This window comes from Ceratotherium simum, chromosome 2 (genome assembly GCF_057802395.1).
Source record: "Ceratotherium simum simum isolate JZ-2026a chromosome 2, ASM5780239v1, whole genome shotgun sequence".
Lineage (NCBI taxonomy): Eukaryota > Metazoa > Chordata > Mammalia > Perissodactyla > Rhinocerotidae > Ceratotherium > Ceratotherium simum.
Genome location: NC_141901.1, coordinates 58,564,352 through 58,581,844, shown reverse-complemented (window position 1 = coordinate 58,581,844; position 17,493 = coordinate 58,564,352).

Here is a 17,493-nt window from a genome sequence, read left to right as displayed (position 1 = left end):
AATGAATGAATGAATGAATGAATGAATGAATGAATTCCACTTCTGGGTATTTTTAAATTCATTAAACAAGGAGGCCAATAGACCGAGGTAGCTCTGATGGCTTGGCAGCCTATGTAAGCAAACTGAAACCTAAGCCAGCAAATGCCTCAAAGTTAAGAAATGGAAACCTAAGGACAACCAGTCAGCAAACTAGGCTTTCCCAAATAAGGCACCTGCTTAAGCGATAGCCCATCAAATATTTTCCTCTCTTTGCTTTGGCATCTTCTTTATAAAAGTCTCTCCTCTGGTTCCTGACAGTGGTTAGGAGCTATCCAATCTGAACTGATGTTTGCTCAAACTCTTCAAGTTTACCTGTTAACAGTATATACTCAAAAGAATTGAAAGCAGAGAATGGAACAGATATTTATACTCTAATGTTCACAGCAGCATTATTGAGAATAGCAAAAGGTCGAAACAATGTCCATCATTGGATAAATGGATAAACAAAAGTGGTGTATACATACAATGAAATATTATTCAGCCTTTAAAAGGAATGAAATTCTGACACACTACAGCATGGATGAACCTTGAAGACACTGAAGTAAACGAAGTAAACCAGTCACAAAAGGACAAATATTGTATTGTTGGGAGAGGAGGAAAAATAATTTTCAGTAGCGCACTTTTGGGGCTATCAGATTCTAGTCCTCTTCATGGTCTTTGAGGTTTTGTTATCTACCTGTAAACTGGACTGGATCCTGAATTCTTCTAGTTTTCTCCAATATCTGACTATCTAAAGTAACGTTTCCAGTTTTCTCCCACACTTCTGACTGCCTTTTTCCCAAAGCCCCTGAAAACCGAAGCTGGATGACTTGATATAAACTTCAGAGAGATCACTGCAACCGCTCATGAAGGGACAACCTTTGTGCCTTTTGCTGTGTGGGCTACTCAGAGAATTCACTGGAACACTTTATGACATCACCAGAGACATTCAAGCCACAAACCGGAAAATCGATCAGATTGCCACTGCCTTCTCACTCCAACTGAAGATGCTTCAAGTTCAACATCTAGAAATCTTCTCAACTAACTGCCCTCTGGACTCAAGCTGAGTTTATAGTCTTTTCTAACCATTAACCTTTGTTTTCTTTTGTTTCCGTAGAAATGCCTCTTATTAAATACTTGATTGCTTGTACCATATAGGCCTAACTTTGGGGGCCCACCTGCACTACTGCCTCCTGAGATGAGAGACAATTCTTTTAACTTAACTGACCTATTCTCAGAATTCAATGATTGGTTCAATCAGATATAAAACAATCTACCAACTCAGCTTCTGGACCATGAAACTTCTTGGGGAAGTTTCAAAGGCAGGAATGAAGGGGAACAGAATATGCCCCCCCGGAATATGCCTCTTTGGCGTAAGGATTATTTTAAGCTGATTATTTAAAGAAACAGCAGACACAGAGGAATCTCTCAAAACACAGTAGAAGTTACACTTGTACTTCTACTTGTGTAGAAATTGTAAGGGAAATTTACACTTATAAAGGAAATCTTTGTTTGTAAGGGTATCTCCCTCTCTATCCCAGGCAGAGAAAGATGACTAACTCACAAGAAATCATATCAATGGAGAAGACAGTGATTTAAATCTGCAAAACTACCTTACCTTTGTTTACCTGGTAACCTCCCATAACTGGCCTCGTCCCACCCCCACCCCAACATCTTTCTTCTGTCTTTACTGAAGATGGTATTTAAGGTGGTGGCTTGGGCCTTCTTGGGGAGTTATTCATTCTTCCTGGGTATCTCGCATGTACACATGAGGCATATGTGTTAATAAACTTCCCTTTTTTCTCTTGTTAATCTGTCTTTTGTTACAGGAAGTCTCAGGCAAGAACTTAGAACGGTAGAGGGAAAATTATTTTTCCTTTCTTCAGTATGATTCCATTTATATGAGATACCTAGAGTAGTCACATTTATAGAGACAGAAAGTAAAATGGTGGTTGCCAAGGTCTGGGGGGAGGAGGGAATGGGAGATATTGTTTAATGGTGGTGATGGTTGCACAACAATGTGAAAGTACTTAATGCCCCTGAACTTACACTTTTCTTTATTTTTTATTTTTTTGTGAGATCAGCCCTGTGCTAACATCTGCCAATCCTTCTCTTTTTTTGCTGAGGAAGACTGGCCATGGGCTAACATCCGTGCCCATCTTCCTCCACTTTATATGGGACGCCGCCACAGCATGGCTTGCCAAGCGTGTGTCGGTGTGCGCCCGGGATCTGAACCGGCGAACTCCGGGCAGCCGCAGTGGAGCACGCACTTAACCACTTGCGCCACCGGGCTGGCCCCTGAACTTACACTTAAAAATGGTGTTTTATGTATATTTGACCACAATTTAAAAATTTTTAAAGAAATTTTTTTAAAGTTATTAAGTGATGTGTACAGGATTCCTGTATCTAGAGTTTTGCCTCACCTGCTAGTTGGTTCGTTTATGAACTTGAATTCTCATGTCCAGCTCCCTCTCCAAATTTGCGTATTTCATCATTCCCCTGGCCTCCTACTCTTCTCAGAGCCTGAAAATCATCCTTGGGTCTATCCATTTCCGCCCTTCCCACATTTGGACAATCACCAAATATTGACCTTTTCAAGCTGTCAGTTGCATCTGTCCCTTCCCACAAGGTGAGCTAAACCGTGAGCTTACCCCGTCACCTCATTTTCTCAGCACACCTAATCTTAACCTTCCTCCACCAGGTTCTAAGTCCACTGAGATACAGACCATGTTACACGTTTTTAGAATGAGTTTTAAATCAAATAGACCTTAAATCCTGATTTGACTATTTGACTGATTTGACTCTAACCTTTGGAAATTTATTTACCCTCTCTGAGAGTCAGTTTTTTCAGTGGAAAAATGAGAATTAAATCAGATTGCCCATTCAATAACTATGTATGGTGTACCTATTATGGACCAAGTACTGGTTTGAGTGAAAAAGACAGATAAAGGTCCTTCTCTTAAGGCTCTTCTCATCCAGCAGATGTAGGGGTCTGCCATGCAATAAGTGACCAAGAGTTATCCTGCATGCCAGCTTGAACCTGATGCTCAAAATAGGATGAAATATTTGGAGGTCTTAGGAGAAGGGGATTGTATTTTGCATGTAAAAGGGATGTAAACAGTTTGTGGCCAGAAGGAAGATTGTGACAGACTAAGATGCACAAATTCTTTGACACTCCTGTTGAGAAGTGGAGACTATTTCTTCCCCTTTTGAATCTGGATGGGTTTTGTGATTTCACCAACGAATAGAATACTGTGGGGGATCAGAATTTGCCACCGAAGAGACACCAAAGATGTCTCTTTGGCTTGATTATCTTTAAGAACAAAAGACTCAGTAAGAAACTTTGACCCTCTCCCTAACTACCTAAAAGATTTTAAGATAGAAGGCCTGTTTCAGGAAGGAGCTAATACCATAGGTAACTATAGTATTAGACAGGCAGGAACCTAGCAAGGCCCATTTTATCAAAGTCCTTTCTCGGTTCTGGTTGTCTATAGAGGGCCCAACAAACATTTGTTACCAAACATTTGCTTTTCCATCTCCATGTGAAGTGCCTTCCTTCCCTTTGAAGTCCCAAAACACCACCCCCAACACCCTCCTTTGTCTTTAGCTGAAGATGGTGGCTTCAGCCATTTTGGCAGGTTACTCAGTTTTCCTGGGTTTCTCCTATGTGTACATGTTATTAAACTTTGTTTAATTTTCTCCTGTTATTCTCTCTCATGTCAATTTAATTCTTAGACCAGCCAGAAGAACCCGGAGGGTAGAGGAATATTTCTTCCTCCCCTACAATACCAAAGTGCCAGTTTGGGTTCCAGGTGTTAAACTGGCAGCTTCTCAGACAGAGAAAGACAAACACCGTATGATTTCACTCATATGTGGAAGATAAACACATGGATAAGGAGAACTGATTAGTGTTACCAGAGGGGAAGGGGGTTGGGGGAGGATGGAAAGGATAAAGAGGCACATATGTATTGTAATGGATAAAAACTAGACTATTGGTGAACATGATGCAGTCTATACAGAAACTGATATATAATAATGTACACATGAAATTTACACAATGTTATATGCCAATATGACCCAATAAAATAATTTTAAAAGGAAACTGGCAGCTTCTACTCCTGTCACTTGGAACACCCACTCTTGGAATCCAGATGCCATGCTGTGAGGAAGAACAAGCAGACCCATGGAGAAGCCCACAAGGAAAGAAACCAAATCTCCCCCACCCCTACCCCCTGCTCTCGGCATCAACGTGTCTTGCTGGCCATGTGAGTGAACCATCTTGGAAGTGAATCCTCCAGACCCAACTGAGCCTCTGTAGCTAACTGCCCGAGAGCTTCTAGAGCAGCTTTGCCCACATGCACAGAGAGCTGGAAGTGTCTGAGAATTTACCTTCCCCTAGGTAGCGTTCTGCCAATGACCGACGGGTGTGGATGTATAAAAGTCAGTTCCCTTGCCTCAAGTTGGAGCAATAATGGGGTGTAATTTACATTTCAGAGTTCCCCTGCTGTATAGGGCTAAAGCTATTATCCACAGGACTTTACCCAAAATCGCACCAGTGCATGGTTTCTTTCCTGTCCTGCTTCCTGCTCCCTTACTCCCCAGCTTCTCCTGGGGAGATTACTTGCACACAAATCTTCACATCTCATATTAAAACCTATGCCATCTTCAGGGCCATTCTCAGGAGGGGTGAGTCAGATGACGCCATTCTTTGACTGGCCAAGGCCGACAGCATCATCTCCAAGAACTTCCGACTGGAGAGGATCTCAGATGTGGAATATTTGTCATAAATAGTGAACCCCCTCCCCCCAAAAAAAGAATATTTCCCAGGTTTCTGGTATGATCAACTAGGAAGATGGAGGTGTCATCACTAGACGGGCAAGACTGGAGGGAGAGGATTGGAAAGGATTGAAAATTAAGCATTAAATCTGACATCAACTTTGAGATGCCAAAGAGACATTAAGTAGAGATAAGAAGGGTAAAGTGGTAAAAGTATAAGGTTACATCCCAAATGCTTTTTTTTTTTTTGTGAGGAAGATCAGCCCTAAGCTAACATCCATGCCAATCCTCCTCTTTTTGCTGAGGAAGACTGGCCCTGAGCTAACATCCGTGCCCATCTTCCTCCACTTTATGCGGGATGCCGCCGCCACAGCATGGCCTGAGAAGCGGTGCGTCGGTGCGTGCACGGGATCTGAACCCTGGCCACCAGCAGCGGAGCGCGCACTTAACCGCTATGCCACGGGGCCGGCCCCCTCCAAATGCGTTTTAACTAGTTAAAATTAAAACTTGATAAGCACATCCTAGAAACTAAAATTTGAGCCATCAATTTTTCTAGTAAACCATCAATCTCAGGGACGTTCCTGAGGATCTGTGGATTGCCTTGAGCCATAAATGCCCTGCAGCTGCAGAACATGATGGACTCATTCAAAGCTTCCATACAGGCAACCTGATTTTCCACAGTTCTTCTTAACTGGCATAATGGTTAAATTTATGTGTCAACTTGGCTGAGCCACAGTGCCCAGATACTTGATCAAACATTCTGGATGTTTCTGTGAAAGTGTTTTTTGGATGAGATTAACATTTAAATTGGTAGACTTTGAGTAAAGCAGATTACACTTTCTAATGTGGGTGGACCTCATCCAATCTACTGAAAGTCTTAAGAGAACAAAGACTGACCTCCTGCAGAGCGAGAAGGAATTCTGCCAGCTGACTGTCAGGTTGGGGTGGGGGAAAATCCCATTTCCACCCTTCGTGTGTTTTTACGGCTGGACTAATAGTAAAATTGACACAAGACCAGATTAACAAGAGAGAAATCCAGTTTAATATGTATGTACTGAAAATCATAAAGAAATGATGCTTGGAGAGTGAACAAAGCAGCTATTATATATATCTTTTACACAAAGAAACAATAAATTTGTGAGGAATGACAGGACAAAGAAACTCAGCTTTGGGGTATGTAATTAGCAAGGAATTTAAGCAGAGTTTAGGCTCAAGGTAGTGTATTAGCAAGGTTTGTTTATGCAGGCTTCTTGGCCCTGACTTCCCTAGCTCTGGTGATGAGGATGCAGGGGAGCATCTTTCACATGGGAGATTTATTTCCTGCTTTCAGGGGAAACAGACAGGAGGGTCAGAATGCCCTTTTTGCTTCTCAAGTAACTTTAATTCAAAATAACCAGTATTCTATTGTGGGATATTTTGGGGTGGCCCGCCCTGGGCCCCAACAACTCCCTTTGGACTCCAACTGCAATTTTTCCCTGACTCCAGCCTACTGGCCTACCCTGCAGATTTTAGACTTACAAGCCTCCTCAATCACATGAGCCAATTCCTTACAACAAATCTCTATGTATAGTCGCGTGTCCCTTAATGATAGGGATAGATTCTGAGAAATGCATTGTTAGGCAATTTCATCGTTGCATGAACATCGTAGAGTGTACTTACACAAACCTAGATGGTATAGCCTGCTACACACCTAGGCTGTGTGGTACTGATCTTATGGGAACACCGTCATATATGCAGCCCATCATTAACTGAAACGTTGTGTGGTGCATGACTGTACATACATATAAATATACATACACACACACGTACATCCTGTTGCTTCTGTTTCTCTGGACAACCCTGACTCATACAGATTTGATTTCCCTTCCTTTCTAGGTACACTCTCTCAGGCTATCAGGAAAAAGCCAACTGACTCCATTCCTCTCTGCCTATGCCCTTCCATTGACCCTGTACAGAACTGGATGCTAACACTTCTATATTGGTCAACCATCGCTATGTAACAAACCACCCCAAACTCCACAACTTAGAACAAGTCATTTAATATTGCTCATGGGTCTGTGGGTCTGCAGATCTAGCCTGGGCTCTGCTGGGCCCCTCTGCTGCTTTCTGTGGCAGCTGAGCAGCATTCAATCTTGAATGCGTGAGACTATCACGACCATTTAAAACTTGATGTGTCCAGAAAAACAACCAGGAGGAAAGCTTTCTCCCTCCTTATATAATTTTATTTATTTATTTATTTTTTCCCCCAAAGCCCCGGTAGATAGTTGTATGTCATAGCTGCACATCCTTCTAGTTGCTGTATGTGGGACGCGGCCTCAGCATGGCCGGAGAAGCTGTGCGTCGGTGCGCTCCCCGGATCCGAACTCGGGCCGCCAGCAGCGGAGCGCGCGCACTTAACTGCTAAGCCATGGGGCCAACCCTCTCCCTCCTTATAAAAAGTGTTTTGTATACTTTTTATTGTTTTCTTTTTGGAATGCCTATTCTCTCTTCTCTGATTAACTCCTTCTTTAAGATCCAGCTCAGACATCACAGGTCCTGAGAAACCTTCTCTGATACGCTAGGCAGAGGCTCCTTCCTCCGGGTTCCTGTAGCACATTGTTCACAGTTATATTGCTACCATTTATTACATCCAATGCAATTGTTTGTTTATGTATATATACCTCCCCTAGGCTGTGAATTCCTTTAGGGCAAGGGCCATAGCATTTTAACCTTATGTCCCAGCTATGGTGCCTGAAATCCAGAAGGTGTTCAGTAAACTGATGTGAATAAATTAAACCTTACTCTTACCTAACATTCTAATCCTTACTATAATGGCACTCTTCCTCAAGTTGCATTTACACTTGTTGGAGTCACACAGTTTAACAGACATTTATTCTGTGATATTTCATAAATGTTAGCTTTCTAGCTCAAAGTTTTTAACTCCTTAAAGGAAAAGAGAAAAACTATGTTCGGTAATGTTTATTAATGACCCACTCTGTTAAATGTTACCCCATTTAACAGTGTTGGGCACCTATTTGGGCTTTAAGAACTGATCGTCAACTGGATCAATAAATTACTGAAAGTCTATGTTTTCCTGTTTTTATGAGTATGAAAGCCACTTAAAAGCCACCAAAAATGAAAATTAGTAGAAAAAGTACAGAGGAGTTAAATCTATCTTCATTAGATCTTTAGTTTATTTGTCAGCCCCTCCTAACATCAGATAGTCAATGGCTCCTGATGGCTGGATCACACCACTTGTCACACATTTTCTCGTGATATTTTAAAAAAAAAGTTAATGGATTTATTTTTTTTTTAAAGATTTTTATTTATTTTATTTTTCCCCCCAAAGCCACAGTAGTTAGTTGTATGTCATAGCTGCACATCCTTCCAGTTGCTGCATGCGGGACGCGGCCTCAGCGTGGCCGGAGAAGCGGTGTGTCGGTGCCAGCCCAGGATCCGAACCTGGGCCACCAGCAGCAGAGCGAGCGCACTCAACCACCAAGCCACGGGGCCAGCCCTAAAAGTTAATGGATTTAAAAGCAGTATAAAATGCTGCCAAAAAGACCTGAACAGACATTTCTCCAAAGAAGATATACAGATGGCCAACAGGCACATGAAAACATGTTCAAAATCACTATCAGGGAAATGCAAATCAAAACTATAATGAGATATCACCTCACGTCCGTCAGAATGGCTATAATTAACAAGACAGGAAACAACATGTGTTGGAGAGGATGTGGAGAGAAGGGAACTCTCATACACTGCTGGTGGGAGTGCAAACTGGTGCAGCCACTATGGAAAACAGTATGGAGATTCCTCAAAAAATCAAGGATAGAACTACCATATGATCCAGCTATTCCACTGTTGGGTATTTATCCAAAGAACTTGAAAACACCAATTTGTAAAGGTACATGCACCCCTGTGTTCATTGCAGCGTTGTTCACAATAGCCAAGACTTGGAAGCAACCTAAGTGCCCATCAAGGGACGAATGGATAAAGAAGATGTGGTATATATACACAATGGAATACTACTCAGCCATAAGAAACGATGAAATCCAGCCATTTGTGACAACGTGGATGGACATTGAGGGTATAATGCAAGGTGAAATAAGTCAGAAGGAGAAGGTCAAATACCGTATGATTTCCTTCATTAAGTAGTAGATAATAACAACAATAAACAAACACATAGGGACAGAGATTGGATTGGTGGTTACCAGAGGGGAAGAGGGGAGGGAGGAGGGTGAAAGGGATAATTCGGTACATGTGTGTGGTGATGGGTTGTAATTAGTATTTTGGTGGTGAACATGATGTAATCTATGCAGAAATAGAAGTATAATGATGTACACCTGAAATTTTTACAATGTTCTAAACCAATGTTACTGCAATAAACAAAAAATTAAAAAAAAAAAAAAAAAAACGCTGCCAAAGCAGTGGTGTCAGAAACCATTAAACTTTAGCTATCTACATACTCCAGAGCAAGGAAAATATTGGACAGGAAAGAATTGTGCTAAGACACTCATTTAATCTACCTAACAAGGACAAGCTGCATTAGAAGCGCAAGCAAAAATTATTCAGCTTTTGGGGCCGGCCCAGTGGCGCAAGCGGTTAAGTGCGCGCGCTCCGCTGCGGCCGCCTGGGAAGGGTTGGCCAGTTCAGATCCTGGGCGCGCACCATCGCACTGCTTGTTGAGCCATGCTGTGGCGGCACCCCATATAAAGTAGAGGAAAATGGGCACAGATGTTAGCTCAGGGCCAGTCTTCCTCGGGGGAAAAAAAAAAAAAGAGGAGGATTGGCACCAGATGTTAGCTCAGGGCTGATCTTCCTCACACAAAAAAAATAAAAATAAAAATTAATTATTCAGCTTTCTACTCACCACAGAAGAAAGTAAGGTATGTGTTGCCGTTCATCTTCTTTCATGTTGCTCTTGTTCTATCTCTTTTCAACAAACAGGTGTTGATTGCCAATATTACATAAAACACTCCCTGATGCCTTTAGGGTGGGAATAATATCTTCCTTCAATTGCATATTCCTGTGGTACATGATAAATACTCGAAAAATGTTTATTGAATGAAATAATTTAGAGCCTATGCATTTGTAGGTTATCTTCTTTATGAATCATTCCCTGACATCTCCTGATATTATAGAACAGTTTCTCCTTAGTGTCTCCATTGGCCCTGGTTGGAGAGAAAGATATAAATTATAGTGGATGCAGTAAGTACTATGAGAGAGGTATATAAAAAAACCAGTGGGGACATAAATGAGGGGACAATTCATTCTGCTTTGGGTGGGGGTGGGTCAGAGAAATCTACAGGGAAGAGGTGGCCTCTCAGCTGGGCTTTGTAGGGTGAAATGGGGAGAAGGGTCTTCCAAGGAAAGGAAACAAATGAATCCAAGTCACAAAGGAATGAATAAGAATGCCTTTTAATAAAAGGATCTCCTACAGTGCATTGCACTGAGTGTCTGAGGATTAATTATTGTATAAAGATAATTTTTAAAACCACATAATTAATATGGAGCCATTATGAAGAAAAAGTAATTTAATATGTAACAGCTGAGGTTAGGTAAGTTAGAGAGAAAAAAACTCATTAGATTTATCCAGTTACCCTCAGTTACTCAGACCATCCAAGGTCCTGAGAGGGCCTAGCATGTGTTACATGGTCACGTTTTTAAGATGAACTCTGCATTTAACTGTATTTGATAAAGACTGCTCTCTTTTTCCACTTTAACACACATTTGTCACATTTCCACTTGTGTCAGGTAGCAGTGGAGTGGCTCTGAGCATTTTTGGGATCTGGCACTAAGGGGAAGTTGGTTTGGGGATACATTTACTGTGTTTCACAGTCACTTCTGTGTATAGTGTAAAATACTATTCTCAAATTATTAAAAACATAATTCTCATACAAGTAGATAGTGAGCATGGACAAAGTTTTATTTAACTCATCAGTGAGGGAACCAACAGAATGACAGAGCTGCTTAAGAAAGGATTTGAAGAACTGGAGTGTATATTGTTAGTGGGGAAAAGAAGAATGAAATAAGATTGCTAAGTTATATGTAAAACTGTACAATATCCTACCAATCAATAAAAGCATAACCTTTGGAGTATTTTTACTATCAAGCAGGAAACAAAAAATTAGCCTACCTTATCAAAGCCTACCTTATCAATCTTCTACAAGTTAACCTCTAACTTCTCAGGGTTGTAAACTGTTTGGGGCTTCTCACTGGTAGATAGTAACTCAGAGGAAGTTACAATCCCCGAGAGAGTCAGATGTAGGCTTACTACTCTGGCATGATATTAAAATATCGTGTAATAATCAATTTCCAAGGGCTGGATATTTTTTCTGCATAGTAGTGAAGTTATTGCTGGCTGTCTTGGTGTAAGAATGGACACCGAACTGTTTGGCAGCCTGACAGGAAGGTGCAGGCCAGAGGTCAAATCATAACATGAGTGTGTCCTATGGACCAGTTCCGAGCCTACATAGGCAATAAAGAAGAAATGACTTTGGGGCCGGCCTGGTGGCGCAGCGGTTAAGTGCGTGAGGTCAGCCTCGGCGGCCCGGAGTTCGCAGGTTTAGATGCCGGGCGAGCACCAACGCGCTGCTTGTCAAGCCATGCTGTGGCGGCGTCCCATATAAAGTAAAGGAAGATGGGCACAGATATTAGCCCAGGGCCAATCTTCCTTGGCAAAAAGAGGAGGATTGGCATCGGATGTTAGCTCAGGGCTGATCTTCCTCTCAGAAAAATAAATAAATAAATAAGATTTCAAATGTATGATTCTAAGAGTCTGTGGAAAATTCTTCCAGTCACCAGACATACAAAATTGTAATTTTATATCCATAATTAAAAATACATTTTTCCTTAACGAAAGCCCCCAAATTGTGTAAGCCCAGAACCTAGATCTGCCCTGCCAGGATCAGGCTCTAGGGGAAAACTCCTTCCAGAACAGCACAATGACTCTGATCCCATTCTCCCAATAGTGTGGCAGAGCCTTGGGCTGATGGTGGTCCTCACACTTCACAGATGCAGTCTCTGTGTGTTCAGGTCCCACTTTTCAGGAGAGGAAATCTGTTTGGTTAGCTTTGGTCAAATCTCCACTCCTGGTTCAATCACATGTAAGGGCTGCAACAGTTGAGCTCACTGGGGACATAGGGCTGTCTCTGTGGGCTTGGGAGACCATGATTTCTCAGAGAAGTACGGAGAGGAAATATGACAAATACATTGGACGCTCTCAAGGATTGAGCTTTCCTTCTTAACCCAGTCAGTACTTTCCTAGCACCTTATTTTCCTTATCTGTGGAATGAGGATTAATAACATCTATCCTATCTACTTCAGAGGATCATTGTGGGGAGAGAAATGAAGAATTAAAATGTGTCAAGAAGGGTACAGGGGCCAGCCTGGTGGTGTAGTAGTTAAGCTCACACGCTGCTTCGGCAGCCCGGGGTTCACAAGTTCAGAACCTGGGCGTGGACCTAGATACCACTCATCAAGCCATGTTGTGGCAGCATCCCACATACAAAATAGAGGAAGATTGGCACAAGTGTTAGCTCAGGGCCAATCTTCCTCACCAAAAATAAAAAAAAAAAAGCGTATACATTTAAGATGTTTTTAAAAACAAAATGACTTTTAACACCAAATTGGTGATCTGATCACAAAGATGGAGTAGGTGGGATGAAGAGAAAGGTTTCTGATATTTGTTTACATAGAAATGTATTAAGTCAGGGTTCTTAGTTGCCAAGAAATTTATTATAGGATATTGAAAGCTCTCAGACAACTAGAGAACCCAACTCTTGTACACAGCCTGGAACAAGGCCCAACCAACAAAGTGATTCTTTCGCAAAAATACGTCCTCTACCACAATTAGCCCATCTGAGGCTCAGAATTGGAAGTCAGAAGCTCTGCCGCCTCCACTACCAGGCTTGTCAGAAGATTACTCCCTCCACACGGGGCCACCGTCTTGCATTGCTCACTTCTGAATCTATTCTTCTATGCGAGTATCTGATGGGTTGAGTCTAGGTTATATCTAGCTGTAAGAGAGCCTTGGGATGTAAGTTTTTTGGAGGGTGGGTTGGGCCCTCTATTTTGAGATGAATACCATTATGTGGAAAACCACTAAATTTAAGGAGAGAGGTTCAAAGCTACAAATGACAAATTTCTACCTCAAAAAGGTATACCTTTACATTTCAGGCCATAAAACCACAAGAAGAATCAAGAAGAGCTAGATTATAATCAATAATTTCATAATAGAGCAACAATTAGTACTTTATTATAAGTAACTTTTATTAAGCAACTACTATGTGTATACTGTGATGCTAGACATTTTACACATATTATTCATTTAATCTTCATAACAACCTACAAGCTGAGTATCATTGATTCCATTTTACAGATGAGAAAATGAGACTTAAAATCACCCAAGATCGTAAGTTCCATAAGCAGCAGAACTGGACTGAGAGCCCAGGTCAGTCGGGCTTTCACCATGCCCTGGCTGGAGGTGGGGACTGTTTTCTCCCTTGGTGAGAAAATATCCTCCAAATGCTCTAGACAATTTATTTAAAGGAGTGCCAAAAAGGCTGAGATCATCAGGCTACCTCATCTGACCTTCCCTCCCTACATCTCTGCTACTTTTTACCTTTACTCTCTCTTTCTTAAAAACTCTTTAGAACAAGGGAGAGTGAAGAATACTTAAAAAACGTTTCTAGCCTCTCAAAAATCTTGTTATTCTGTCTCATAACAATTTAATTCTTAGACCAGACAGAAGAACCTAGAGAGTAGAGGAATATGCCTTCCTCTCCTACGACCCAAAAGGACAGGGTTCAGAGAGCTTCCTGGTTGGTGAACACGTGGAGATGTGGGAAGAGTGGTGAGCTAGGAGAGGGCATGGGATCCGTGTGCCCTTTACTCACACCTTGCCCTGTGCATCTCTTCCATCTGGCTGTTCCCTGAGTTATATCCTTTCATAATAAACCAGTAATCTAGTAGGTAAAATGTTTCTGAGTTCTGTGAGCCACAATAGCAAATTAATAGAACCCAAGGAGGGGGCGGCTGGAACCTACAATCTATAGCTGGTTGGTCAGAAGCCCAGGTGACAACCTGGACTTGTGATTGGCATCTTAAGCGGATGAGGGCAGTCTTATAGGACTGAGCCCTTAATCTGTGGGATCTGACACTATCTCCAGGTAGACAGTGTCACAACTGAGTTGCATTGTAGGTCACCCAGCTGGTGTCTGGAGCATTGCTTAGTGATGTGGAGAACCCACCCCCTCACACCCACACATTGGAATTGGTGATCAGAATCCTTAAGTATGTTTAGTTTTGTAAGAAACTGCCAAACTGTCTTCCAAAGTGGCTGTGCATTTTGCACTCCCACCAGCAGTGAATGAGAGTTTCTACTGCTCCACCTACTCACCAGCATTTGGTGGTGTCAGTGTTCTGGATTTTGGCCATTCTAATAGATGTGTAGTGGTATCTCCTTGTTTTAATTTGCAATTCTCCAATGACATGATGTTGAATATCTTTTCATATGCTTATTTGCCATCTGTATATCTTCTTCGGTGAGGTGTCCAGATCTTTTGTTCCTTTTTAATCGGGTTATTCATTTACTTGTTGCGTTTTGAGTTCTATGTATATTTTGGATAACATTCCTGCATCAGACGTGTCTTTTACAAATATTTTCTCCCAGTCTGCGGCTTGTCTTTTCATTCTCATACATTTTTAAATTAATATCTAAAATTTTTCATCAAAAGCTTAAGTGGTTGTAATGGATGTAGTTTGCTATGTACTATAAATATTGACATTTGAAAATAATATTTATACCACTCTTTTAAAGGTATTCAATGAAATTTAATACTATAACTAACTGATATTATCCATTTTAAAAAGACATGAAAAAGTTCCTTCTGAAGTGAGAAATTTTGTATCATTCTTTTTTCTCCTTTATCTAGTATTTCCATTCCACTTCTCTCATAAAATTTTATCTTGACATACATTTTTATGTTCACACATCGTTTTTTGTGTGTGTGAGGAAGAATAGCCCTGAGCTAACATCCCATGCCAATCCTCCTCTTTTTCCTGAGGAAGATCAGCCCTGGGCTAACATCTGTGCCCATCTTCCTCTACTTTATATGGGACACCACCACAGCATGGCTTGACAAGCAGTGTGTCAGTCCGCGCCCAGGATCAGAGCCTGCAAAACCCCGGCAGCCAGAAGTGGAGTGTGTGAACTTAACCCCGCCACCACTGGGCCGGTCCCCCCTACAACTTCTATTATCACATTATTATATTTCTCTCTAAACAGAACTATATATCTTAAAGAAAATTTTTTGGGGGCCGGCCCTGTGGTGTAGCGGTTAAGTGCATGCACTCCAGTGTGGCGGGCCGGGGTTCGATGGTTCAGATCCTGGGCACGCACCGGCGCACCGCTTGTAAAGCCACCCCATATAAAGTAGAGGAAGATGGGCACGGATGTTAGTCCAGGGCCAACCTTCCTCGGCAAAAAGAGGAGGATTGGTGTGGAATGTTAGCTCACGGCTGATGTTCCTCACAAAAAAAAAAAAGAAAATTTCCTAGGATTATAAGGCTCTAAGTATTAGAACTTTTTTCTTCTATATGGCTGTTTTAAGTTACTAATAATGCACAACTGATCAAAATAGCATAGACATATTGTAAATATTGATAAGTAATTATTAAACACAAAATGTAACATTTTATTGAAAATATGTCTTTTAATGAGATGATATATCTTTTTTTTGTGTGTGAGGAGGACTAGCCCTGAGCTAACATCTGATGCCAACCCTCTCCTTTTTTCTTGAGGAAGACTGGCCCTGGGCTAACATCCGTGCCCATCTTCCTCTACTTTACATGGGACACTGCCACAGCATGGCTTGACAAGTGGTGCGTTGCTACGAGCCCAGGATCCGAACCTGCGAACCCCGGGCCACTGAAGCAGATCACAGCGCACTTAACCACTGCGCCACCAGGCCAGCCCCAAGATGATATATCTTTTTAAACAATTAGTACATATAGCTGTTTATGAATATTACTGATTTCTAAAATGAGATAGTATAGCATCAATACTATCCCTATTTTTCATTTTTATATAAATGCTAAAAAACCTTATTCACATAAATGAGTAGATGGATCTGGAAGGAGTTTTCTTATAGCAGTGTAACTTGGTTCTCTGAACTACTGCCAAGTTATATGCCAGACTGACTTGGTGATTTTTCATCAAAAATTATTTTAATGATCTCTTAGTAGACAATTTGATTAGGTCCTCTTCCTCTTTTGTTGAAAGCAGTACATTGGAAACCACCTGATGCAAAAGGAATTTTCATCTAGTCATTAGAGTCATTACTTTCTGAACACCAAGGCCAACCTCATTATTTAGAAATGGCACTTTGTTTGGCACCCTGAGGTTTTCATACCCCAGGACAACGCCCCATTCTAAGATTTGGATGGGTGAGCTATGTACCCTTCTTTTGCAAAGTGGAAGAGGAAGAGGGAGGGAACAGACAACCAGTATTATACCATTCATCCCAGGCAGGCTGGTTTTAGGAAAGTACGGGTATAGAAGTTGAGAATGTGGAAAGCGAATCCCTTAAAAAAACTGAGTGTTCCTGTATCTAGGCATACCTCACAAAACCATATGTATTGTATACTTACGGGCTATTTAAGTAATTTTTAAAGGGTAATGTTGATCATGCTACATTCTCATAGTACATTCACTGGAATATTTTATCTTTTCTCCACCTCAGAGGTCCTTGCTGATTCTTTGTTACCGCTTTTTCAGAACCTGCGTATGAACCTGAGTGAATCCACATGGCTCCTTCCATATCTCATTCCATTCTTTTTGCTTTAGCAGCTAGCCTACTGCTAGCTGCTCAATTCTACAGTCCCCATTCAAATTCCTGAGGATCTGGAAGCCCCAGCTCCTCTCCCTCATAGGGAGCCATGCCACAGGTCACTGGATAGCATGTAGATCAGTACCACTTCCAGTCCAAGTGGCTGTGGCCAGAGTGTCAGGGTCACTTGGTATAAATCACGGCCACATAGGGTTGCCCTGTCAACAGCACTGCAAGTGAGACAATTTCACTTAGAAGGGGCAATGAGTGTGCAAAGGCCAAATTGAGAAGTGACTGATCCTGACAGTTATTCCTCTGTCTATGATTTTCAAAGGTTTGAGATGTAACCTCTGAATATTCCTTATTTCTTGTTATCAGCTTAAAACAAACTGGTATGAATGAGTTTATGACCCATCTGTGGAGTAGATCACTCCTGTCTGTAACCCTGACCATGCTACGTGGTTGGTAGACACACAAAAATGTCTCTGGCAAAACAGTGTATCAGAATTCAGATTCCTAATGGGAGGTAAAAAGTTAATTTTTAGAGATTTAGAAAGAAACTAAGACTGCAATAACATTTTCAAGGTGAATTTACAATATAATAAAAAATGTTAAATGCTATTTAGAAAAAGTAATGGCAAATACTTAATGCCACAGCATGTGAGCTAAGTACTGTTCTAAGCACTTACATAGGTATCAAGAAATTTGATCCTCATAAAACCCTACAGCCTAGGTAATAATGAAGTGGTGTACCTGATGGTTACTCCAAATATTCAGTAAGATTATCTTTAGACCTGGTTCCCAACACAGACATAGATGAAAAGAAGTTAATCTTGTCAATTTGCTGTTTTCTTGTTTAACATGAGGGGTGACTCAAGGGTCACAA